We start from the raw sequence: 11,578 nt of genomic DNA on the forward strand, positions 1-11,578 counted from the left end.
GTTGAAATCCAATGTTAAGGCAATGAAGTCAGAAGAAAGGTCGATGACAACTGCGTCCAGTTTATCGAGGAAGGTCACCGAACAGATAAATGCTTTCAGCCGGACAAGTCCTAGCGGCGTGAGTTATACTGTTTTGCAGGTCGCTATAACAAACAGGTTTGAGTCTGGAACATGATAAAAGCAACCTATAACAATAATTTCTCAAAACGAGTGATGCACGCAACCCAGACTTGAGGCACTTTTAGTACCTTTAGCACCAATTGTGCTGTCATGGTGTCGACTGCGCATGCGCTGCGCACGCGTCGAGGTTTCCAGACATGCGACAGGAGAGTTTCGCGAAACTGACAATTTTACTATATGAAGACGCTCTTTCCGCACTTCTCGTTTCCCAAATACGTCTCGTTGCGTTTTCATGCACACAAAGCGAGCTCCACTACGTGAAAGTAAAGTGCATACTTCGAAACTCTCACCATATTCCAAGCGTTCTTGCCTACCGCACCAGGAACACCAGTCGATTTCTTCTTCCTCTTCCATGCACCTCTCACCACAGTGGGGGTCGGCGACGAAGCCGAACTCCTATCTCTCATCGCCTCTTCAGGTGGAACAGGCAGTGAATCGATGTGTTCAATGAGCCTTTGCCAACCTCACCGGGTTTCGTCAGCGTGGCTGCTGAGGCCTGGCTGTACTCTTACCGAATTGGCCAACCAATCACAGCGGAGTACGCGGGCCGCTTGCACTACCACCAGATTGCGCTCGCCTCCGTGGTGGCGCCGGCCGTGCGGGGGAAAGAAAAAAAGGAACCAGAAAGCTCGCCTTGACGCATCCGCGGCAGGGGCCGCGGCATTGGATTAGCCTCTCTACAATGCCTGAATAAAGCTTTCCGTGTCACTTTGTGCGGACATTCATTAAACACAGACTCGTGTTTAAACTCTTTATACACTGACACGAAGCTTCGCTGTATATAGATTCCTACTCGTTGAATCTGCTGCATTTTTTATTTTCTTTATTTTTTACATACTACAGGTCAATCTGGCCCAAGCAGGACGGCCAACACACTAACAAAATATCTGTATTACAAAGAAAACGTGATAGCTTGTGAAGAAAGAACACAAAAATAAATTATCTAAATCAGTGTGGCATGACGTTACGTTAGCCTATTCCAGTCGGATACAAAACGTGGAAAAAAGGAAATCTTACAAATATTACAAATGTCGCGTAGGTCTTGAAGACAATGGAGAGAGCAAGCTGCACAAGTTCCAACGACATTTTTTACGTGCGAAGTACTTTACGGGCCCGGGCTCTGGACGTGTCATGTCGTGGTCACGCGTAAAAGCAGGGTCAAAACAAGTGCACAATTGATCAAAACCGGTTCAAAATATACTAACATGATTCAGAATAACGTAAAAGACAGGACTAATCAAGCATTAAGCGCATTAATTACCAGAAATTTGTGAAAATCGTGAAAATCATATAATGTGATCTCATGTCGTGGTCACGCGCAAGAACAAGTTCTCAAAACAGGGTCAAAGCATGTGCAGATTTGATCAAAACTGGTTCAAAATAAACTAACATGATTCAGAATAATTTAAAATATAGGAATACTCGTGACTTAATCGAATTAACAGAAATTTGTTAAAATCGTTTCCATCATCAGCAAATGTTTTGGCTCCATGTGCTTGGCGGTTTCCCATCAATCGTGCCTTATCACAGGTGTCAAAACAGATTATGGATAAAACAAGATAAACACAGGGGAAACACCAGCGAATCACTGCTTCGCACTTCCCTAGCTTTCACGTTGAGTGGAACTGCATTACCACCGAGTTTACAAAGGTCACTGTCCAGGACCGCTACCCAATTTCCCCAGCCTGCTTTATCTTCGTCTTTGTATTTTATGTGCGTCTCTGGAAGAAGCGACGGTCTCGGTGTTTTCTCTCCTTTGTTTCTTTTCATTCATTAACGGCTTTTCTCCACAGGGTTGCAAATCGTATGTGCTTCCTCTCTTGCGCTTACCGATGTTTATTTTTATCAAATTTTGAAGGAACACTGAAATTTTTTGGTGTGGTTCACGGAGACAAAAAAAAAAGGAAAGCTCATTGTGGTACGCATACCTCTCCATCCAAGCAGGTGGCGACCATTGTCTCAGTGACAGTCAGTGAAATTTCATATTTTTTTACTTACCTCAATTTAATGCCGTGTTAACTTTTCTGCGTAAATGACAGTGTTCTGCGTGTGCTCATTTCAGCGTACTTAGAGCCTATTAACGTTTATCGATTACCTCTGGATTTTCACCGCGAGTTTTGACACGTGTACTTATTTATTATTTTCTCGGGAACTGAATTTCACCTGCTAACAAGTTATCATTCAGCGCAAGACGGGCCTGCATGATTTAGAACTCACTCGAAGTTTATAGTTGATTATATCTGTTCTGTCCGTTGTCACCGAACCTTGCGTAATCTCGTTGTATGCGCGACGCGAATTGTGTAGTATTTTTCTTCTTGATTCAAGTCGTTCTATGTTAGCATTCATGAGTTCAGAAGGAGAACTAGTGTACCTAGTTTTATAATAAACCAGGCAGCTTTTCACTGAACCTTTTCCATTTCTTTTAATGTTTAGTGTTAGGATGACGAATGATATAACAATATTCAAGCTTAGGTCGTAATAATGTGAAATAGCATGAAAAAAATTACACCATCGTCCCGTAGGGGAACCCTGAGTAGTATGCGAAGCAACCATGGGGTCGACTCAAGTTCCCATTAGTTATCAGTTCGTCGTTTCCGTTAGGTTGAGGTACGTAGCTACCGTTATATTTAGCGTGCGTTGCGGGAGGAGAATGAGAGAAGCGGAGCGCGCGCGCGCGCGCGCGTGCGTCATTATACCGCGAGCTACAGTGGCGCCCCCCAGCGGAGTATGCAGCGCCTACCGTCGCGCCTCTAACCTAAGCTGCTTCGCATTATCGCGCGCGGAGCCGTAGGTGTTGCCATTCGTTGCGGAATCAGGAGAGGAGATGAGACGAGGAGAGGAGGGGAGGAGGATGCGCCTGCGCAGTAGGGGTGTGGACGCCGCACGGCGGATGGAGGGAGGGAGAGAGGGAGGGAGGGAGTGACAGCCCCAACCATAAGCTGCTTCGCATCTAAAAAACACCGTTCAACTAAGTTTTGAACTATCCACCTTAGGAACAAGTTGTAGCTCTGCAGCTGGGAGCTAAGAAATTAATAGAACTTTTGTGATGAACTTTTCTGGTGTTATAGAAGTTGTTAGGTTGCGACATGAATAAGAGAGCAGCAGATAAGAAGACAGGACGTGCTCCTATATTTGAAGTTGAATTTCATAATCAAAGGCGCGCACGGTCATTTACCCACGGGTCAATTTGGCCTATCACATCAGTCAGTGGAGTTTCGTAGACACCACAAAAAAAAATTTTTTTCAGTTCTGTGATCGAGTGCACGATGTCGCAACGTGGTCGTGCGATGGGCAGCAGTGACGTGTTGTGCAATCGTATACAAACTGCGTGAAACAATTTAAGTTTCTGTTTTCGCCGGTGCTATGCCTCATCTCCCGATTTAAGACCAACCAACCGGCAGTCTGGGATTCTACCTCTCAGCCACTCTGCCGATACTTCAGCAGTGAAGAATACTGATCTTCGATCTCGCCAGCTGCTTCCGTGGTTGGCTGACACCTGCTCAACATCGGTGTATTGGATAGAGGTGGCATCCGCGCTTTCTTTGGCTTCTACGTACTACGTCGCCTTCCCACTTGAGGATTGATTATTATTATTATTATTATTATTATTATTATTATTATTATTATTATTATTATTATTATTATTATTATTATATCACTACCCGGTTCGTGGCCTATGCCCCTCAATGGGTTTTTGCCATTACATAAGAAGCAATCATCATCATCATCTTCCGGAGAAAAGAAGCAGGATATCGTCATTGTCATCAGGCTCGTGAAATCCTCGGGGTTCTACGTGGCCCGCTTGAGGATCCTAGCACGCTCTTTGCTATAGGTGTCTTCAGGAGCCAGCCTTATTTCCGCAGCGAGAGATACCGGTGAGCTTATTTGATGCCAGATGACTTTAACCTGACAGGCTTGTAATTCCACGGATGTATAAGGATCATACCGACATCCAACGTGAATGATGATTGTGCGCAATCAGAAATGACATAAGTGTAATCAAGTATCCCGATTTAAGCAAGTGTGGACGTAATAATGGCGCTACATGTCATGCAGCTGGCGAGCGCGAGATAGGGAATCGATTGTCCTGCTGCTGACCACAACAAGGTCGCAGGTTCAATTCCGGGCCGTAGTAGTCGCATCCGATGTGGAGGCGGCATGCCAAAGCCTTCGTGTGCAGAGCTTTAAAGGCTTTAGTTCATGTAGTCCAATTTAATCCGCGGAGCTCTCCACCAGGGCGTCAATCATAACACCGCTGTCCCAAGTCGTCGTCATTTCCTGCAACTCGCTTTTTGCAGCGATGGTTGTTACGTGGTCATAATCCCCGTGTCGTGTTGCTGTCTGCCAGTGCCCTAGTTGGAATTGCCAAAATCGGTTGCGAGGAAATTACAAAGTAGAATTATCATAGTGCCGCGAGGAATCGAACTCATGACCAACAAACTGGCAGTCCAGGCTTCTACGTCTCAGCCACTCTGCCGATGTTACAGCAGGGGAGAATAATGAGCTCAGCGAGTGCGATCACGCCAGCGGCTGCCGCGATTGTTTAAAAACCCCATCAACACCTGTGTTACACAAGTTGAGAACACTGGGCGAGTTGAAATGCGTTCGTGATCTGTCCTGAGCACACCAACAACAAAAACTAAGAGACGATCACACGCGCTCGTGATCATCTCATCTTTTTCGTCGTTGTCCAGTTGTCGCGCTCTGGACAGATCATTCGCATCAGGCCATTGGATGGACCCGGTGTACGCGCTTTCTTCGGGTTATAGCACGTCGCCTACCCAGTTGCGGATTGGTTGGTTGGTGCCTGATGTTATTGCTCAACCCACTACGGGGGGAATAGGCCATGAATAGGGTGGTAGTTGCGGAGGCAGTCCTAAGTTAAGTTTTCTTCTGCTAGTGAAGGGACAGACGGAGGTACGGAGACAAAAAGGCGCATGTGTTGTAGCGGCAACTACAACACATGCGCTCCGCGTCTTTCCCTGTTCTTTCTGCGCTGCACTTGCAGTATGTCGTAGCAACAAGACCTAATTTCTACCATTAAGTTTTCGTCTTCTAAATGTAATTGCTGTTATTGAGCATGTCTGTTTTCCTTCTTTTTCTTTATTACACGGTCTTTTGATTACAATACATGAAAATAGCCAACATTGCTCGTCTTAATTAGTCTCCTTCCGGCGTTAGGCTTTTTTAATGTTTACTGGATCGCGCAGGCATTGTCTTGTTTTCTTCATTGAGATAACCCGCCGTGGTTGCTCAGTGGCTATGGTGTTGGGCTGCTGAGCACGAGGTCGCGGGATCGAATCCCGGCCACGGCGGCCGCATTTCGATGGGGGCGAAATGCGAAAGCACCCGTGTACTTAGATTTAGGTGCACGTTAAAGAACCCCAGGTGGTCCAAATTTCCGGAGTCCCCCACTACGGCGTGCCTCATAATCAGAACTGGTTTTGGCACGTAAAACCCCATAATTTAATTTTTAATTTTCTTCATTGAGATAGCGTGAGGCCTCATAATGGAGTAGCTCAAATATAAAAAGAATATATAAATATGAGAAAGTCCGAACGGATCCAGTAGGAAGAAGTTAGAGCGTTGTTTTAGTAGTGGTCATTGGCTAAGTCCGGATAGGTAATAGCAGGAAGAAAAGCCGAGTCCTTCCGATTCACCTCCTGGAAACCCAGCTGCCGCAGATGAATACGAGTTACACTTATTAACGCGATAGCGTTAAGGGCCCCGCGTCGCATAAAATCCGGTGTTGACGTCGGCGTCGGGGGTGTTTCCCGGCCAAGAAAATCATCCCGACCGCGCAAGGCGTTAGTGAACAAAATTGAATTTCTCAAAGTAATATCAGTCGACAATCGTAAAGTACGACTTAACCACAATCTGCCGACATGATAATGTCAGACTGTAATTTGAATGTATGAGAAAACATAATTCTGTTACGAGAAAACTCAAACACAAACCCCTTTTCCAGCATTTCTACCATACAACAGCGGCGCGCCCGGGTATATTACTTGCTAAAACACCATCCAGATGGTGCTCGCGTCCTCGGCAGGTCAAACTAGGACTTAGCCTGCCTAATGCGTTTTGGGCACGCGCGCGCCTCGGGGCAACAGCAAACAACTAATAAAAAATCGAGGGCGCTTAAGCTTCGTCTTTAAGAGTGGAACGCGATAGCGTTATCGGGCTCCGTTCGCATCACATTTTTTAGTAGGCTTCACTGCAACATACAACGTGAGAAAGCCAAGGACCAAGCTTACACTGATCCCCTTAAAGTCGGCTTCACTTTTATACACAAATGCATTGCTGCTGGGAAGACATTTTTACAGGAACAATTTAAGCCGTTTTATATCAAAATGCGAAGGCCCTAGGACCTTTTTTATTATTTTATTTATTATTTGCTGTTCCCCGAGGCGCGCGCGTGTCCAAAATCTAGAAAGGCTCGGTTTTCAACATTTCCCTCAATGTTGCCTAGAACCAAAGTACAGCCAAACACCATCAGAATTGGAGGACGCTTAAGCTTCGCCTTTCAAAGTGGAACGCGATAGCATTCAAAGATCCCTGTCTGCTTATCAAGCTTTTTTTCTCGTATATTCAAATTACAATCCGACCCTATCATGTCTGTAGGTTGTGGTTAACTCGTACTTCACGATTTTTCTGACGGATTTTACTTTGAGAAATTCAATTTCTGTTCACTAAAGCCTTGCGCCACGCGGCGGGCCTATGTGGTCGGAGTGGTTTGGGATGATGTGGTTCGGCATGATTATTTCCGCCAGACGCCGATGCTTAACGCCAATGCCGAGTTTTCTGCGACACAGGGCCCTTAACGCCATCACGGTAAAAGTAATAAGAAAAGGCCCTAGGGCCTTCACAAGACGGCTTATATTGGCCCTGAAAAAATGGCTTCCCAAGCAATGCATTTGTGTTTAAAAGTGAAGTGAAGATTGGTGTAAGCTTGGTCTTTATAAGCTGGCTTTCCCACGTTGTGTGTTGCAGAGAAGCCTAGTCTTAAAGAAAAATGCGACGCGAACGGGTCCCGATAACGCCATCGCGTTTCACTCTTAAAGGCGAACCTTAAACGTCCTCCAATTTTTTACTTCTTGAAAGGAGCTTGTTCGCTCGCATCTGTGAATGTTAAGTCCAACAAACGCTGCACGAAATAGTGTGAGGTTACCTGTGCATTACATTTCGCCAGCCATCGCGTCACTGCTTCGCGTTACGGTCGAAACTGTATTTCTTTTTCCCAGTTTCTGTTTACGACTTAACGTTGTTGTTTTATTTTTATTTTTTTTTTCAAGCGAAGCTTTATAGGCTCACAAGTGTCGGCGGTGGTGGTGGTGTCACACTGAAAAGTGAGCCGATCCTGGTGATCGTGCAGAAAGGGTCCAAGCTCAATGGCACATACACCTGTGTGCTCGGGGACCTGTGACGCGCCCTTGAACTACCCTTGTCACAGGAACAAAATCGCCAGCCCTTTCCCTGTCGAGAAAATGGGGGTAAACGAAGCTCGTCGTCCGATTCTAGCGTGAGGGCTTCCGAAGCTCAGGCGAAACGTTAGCGAAGAGGCGCGGAACCCGAGTTTCGGGAGCGCGATGTTGAGGCCAAACGTCAGCGAAGAGCCGCCGACCCTGAGTTTAGGGCAAACGAAGCGGAACGCCTGCGACAGCGTCGTCTTGCCACAAGCTTCGCTTACCCCCTTTTTCTCGACAGGGAAAGAGCTCTGACTTTTTTTTTTTTTTTGACAATAATGCTTTGGCAGAATCTTTAAAGCAGAAATTTGGGCTAGTTGGTTGTAACTGAACATCTTGATGTTTGTATCTTGATGCATGACGATCAGGTTTGCTGGAGATACCATCCACGGTCCCAAAAAACCAGTTCTAAGCTTCAATTCGACCCATTCCAAGATTGTGAAAAGGGGTATTGCAAAAAACTACATGCGCGCTGCTCTCAAAAAATTTGTGGTTGATCCCTCTTATATAGGAATCGGTATAGAACACGAAAGTGAAACGTGTCTTCACAGAAGTAGTGTAATGTTTATTGCACATTGATATATAATGTCTATTGGTGTTTTGTGGCTAAAGCGCCCTTAGGCGTTGATGCACCCACGCTGACGCCTGGTGGCACGTCTCCTCCATCACGACTACCAACGTCGATGACCATGAGCAACCGTCGTGCATATGGAAGCTGCACTACGCTGCACACGCTAGCACAACGCGAAAGACGAAGCACGTAACTGACACACTAATACAACGCGCAAGACAAAGCACGTAACTGAATCGTCACCGAGTCAAATCAGCGCGTACAGCGCGTCGTAATTGCAGCCTCCGCGATCAACTTCAGAAACATTTTCAGAGCTAATTGCGGAGGCCACGCTCCGCTGTGCTGAGTACGGTGAACGCCACCTAGGTGGCGTTGGTAGTGCTTCTTGATGCCAGCGTCCCTTCGAATGCTGGCATCGAGGCGTCGTAGTGCTGAGACCACCGAAGCGTTCACTGTCGGTGCGCGTTAGTGTCCTAATGCAGTGCTTCTCTTTTCTGCTCGTAGGCGGCGGCACCGCCCCGAGCAAGAGCGTGGGTACACGGAGGAGTGTTAGATATATAAGGCGCGTCTGTGTAGCTCTCTGCAAATGCGTTTGTGGCGCAATGGGTTAAACGCTCGGCGATCTATCGTCGCGGACCGAGAGGTCGTGGGTTCGATTTCCAAATTTTGCATGTTTGTGGAACTTTTTCTTCTGGTTTCTTTCTTTGTATTATGTTCGTGTACATTGTAAGAACGTCATTCCGTATTTCCGTATGACGTATTTCCGTGACGGAAATACCTCAGTGAAGTCTTGGTGGACCCCGGCATAAAACACTTTCGTGTTAAAAAACTTGCGACCACCAGGTTGCGTGCAGCCTTCAGCTCCAAGTGCTACGCTTGCGCAATGCTGGCTTTCCCGTGGAAGGGCTAGCGTCCATTGCAGGAAGCCTGCTTAAAGAAGCCAATTCGCAGAGTCTGACAAGCCACAATCAGCTACGTTCATGATTTGTCCCACCGCCTCAAGAAGGTTGCGGGGAAATGTGGCATCCCGGTCGCCTTTTTGGCACCTGGTAAGCGGGCACGTATGTCCAATATTGTGAATGGCACTTCCAAGGCCGGCTGCACTACAAAGCACACGACTCGCTTCGTGGTAGATGCTATTTCGGCCAGAGCGGCCGCTGCGTCAACGACAGATTGAGAGAGCACCACGCAGCTGTTAACTCTTTGGCGGGGGGAGGACATTTGGCAGATCACTGTCGGCGGTGCACTGCCGCCTCATGCAAGCCTGACTTTGAGGGCACACGTGTCCTGCGCAGCTTTTCGACACAGCAAGCAAGGGAGATCTTTGAAGCCTTATGTATCAGTACCGAAGCTAATAAATGTGTCAGCGCACCTTCACTGGCCTTGCAGGCAAAAGAAAAAAAAAACGTATTTAAAACGAAACATGATTTCCTTTCGCTGATAATTCTGCCAGAGGATTTTTGTTTTTTGTATGTGTCTGCGGTGGTATATATGTTGCTGTTAGTGTTATTAAACCTTCAGTTGATGTCTAGCGCCCGTCCATCAGCGCTTGTTACGATGTCTAAGTTTGGCAGAATCGCTTCAGTAGTAAGTAAATTGCAACAAAAAAAAATCTCCATGGCTGATCGCGATGACATACATTTTACGCAGTGGTTAGCTCAGCGGCACCGCGCTTTATTCACCTCTACATGACCATCCTAATGCATCCAGGTTCAAGCAGTCTGTTCAAATCAAAATTACTCATTAGACGCTTTCCATTTGTGTGAGGTAGACGTCTCATCGCTGGAAATGTGATGCCGCTGTAGCGAAGCGTTGGAACTCTGAAGTAGGTCGTCCGTTCCAGCGCCTTGAAGTGGGTCTCCTTCTCCAGTACCTTCTAGTGGGTCGTTTTCTTCGGCTCTCGAGCGCCGCTCGTGCTGAGAGTCCGTGCTGCGCTTTTTGGACTGTCGCCCTTGCGCTGATTCAAGTGCCGCCCAATAAACATCCTTATATATTGGTGGAGGTTCTGTACCCTCAAAACCGCTCCGAAACCCCTTCGATGCCCCTGGAGCTTCGATCCCGTGCACTACCATCTGCCATGCCGCAAGACGCCTCCCAGGCGTCTAATTAAATAATTAAACATTAGCTCAGTACTTTATAACATGGTTGCTATGGTTTCAAAGCAGCAGAATAATGCGGATTTGGAGATGATAATCGAAACGTGTTCGCACAAGGGCGATCGCTTTGTTTAAAGACTTGGAGAAAGCAGCATAGTGGCACATGTGAGCAGCTGGTATTCTCCAAACGGAGTAGCGGTAGTTGTTGCTGTTCTTCTTTGTTGTTGTGATATCCTCCCGAATTTAAAGGCCAGTAGAGAGCAAACTTTAGCCTCACTCCGTACTGAACGAGCCGCAAAGTGGGTTTGCAATGAAGACTGCAATACACGTGCTCCTCATAATTCCCATGGTAGCCTAATATCTTGGCACCGCCAAATGGTAGTTTTGTGTGATGCTCCATGCCCGTCGCCGTAAACCCTATTGCATTGTATACTCGTACAACGAGTAATGACGTCACCGGGCATGCAAAGATGGCTCGACGCTGGCATCTGTAACATTCGTCTGGTAGGTTGCGGGGGTCCTGCTTCCTGTGAATGTGGGCTTTCTTCCCACTGCCAGTGCCCAAACTTAGCCCAAATGGACGGCTTTCGTGTGTAATAAAGTAGTCACTAAAACTTGTCAAGGACTTCTACTTAGTCACCAACTGGTGCTAACTTGCCACAAAGCGCAGCGCCGTGGCTGGCGCCTCACGTGACAAAGTAAGAGCAAAGAGTCAACCGCTTAGGCGTGAAGCTGAAGACAGATTATTGCGATTATGAGAGGGCTTTGTAATTTGAGCAAGCGTGCTTTTGGCAAAGGCAGTTAGCGTCACATCATTCGCAGGGACGCAGTTCACGTGCTGAACTCGTGACGTTCCCTCTTTAATGACACTAACTCTAAAGTGAAGAGAACTCGGAGGGCCTAACCAGTACTTTTCACTTCCCTATAAACAGTACGATAGCATCCTTAGTTTGAATTTCGCGAAAGAGGTCGAATGCAGCTTTTTTAAGTAAAATGAGACGTTCGGACGATAGTGCTGGGCTATCAGTCGGCTTTAGAGAATCGCCCGTATGTATGGTGGGCGGTTTCGATTACATTCGCGCAAGAAGAATTGTCACACCCATGATGTCTTCGATAGATTGCAGCTACATACCGCTCATTGTCTCATCGAAACTGCTTTGGCTATGACCCGTACGTGACATCGGTCTTGAGCGAAATTTTATGCCGCTATAAAAATGGCGCTATAAATCAAAGTGAAAATTCGGAATGGATTAAACATCGGACTGCAA

Source organism: Dermacentor silvarum, chromosome 11 (genome assembly GCF_013339745.2).
Source record: "Dermacentor silvarum isolate Dsil-2018 chromosome 11, BIME_Dsil_1.4, whole genome shotgun sequence".
Taxonomy (NCBI): domain Eukaryota; kingdom Metazoa; phylum Arthropoda; class Arachnida; order Ixodida; family Ixodidae; genus Dermacentor; species Dermacentor silvarum.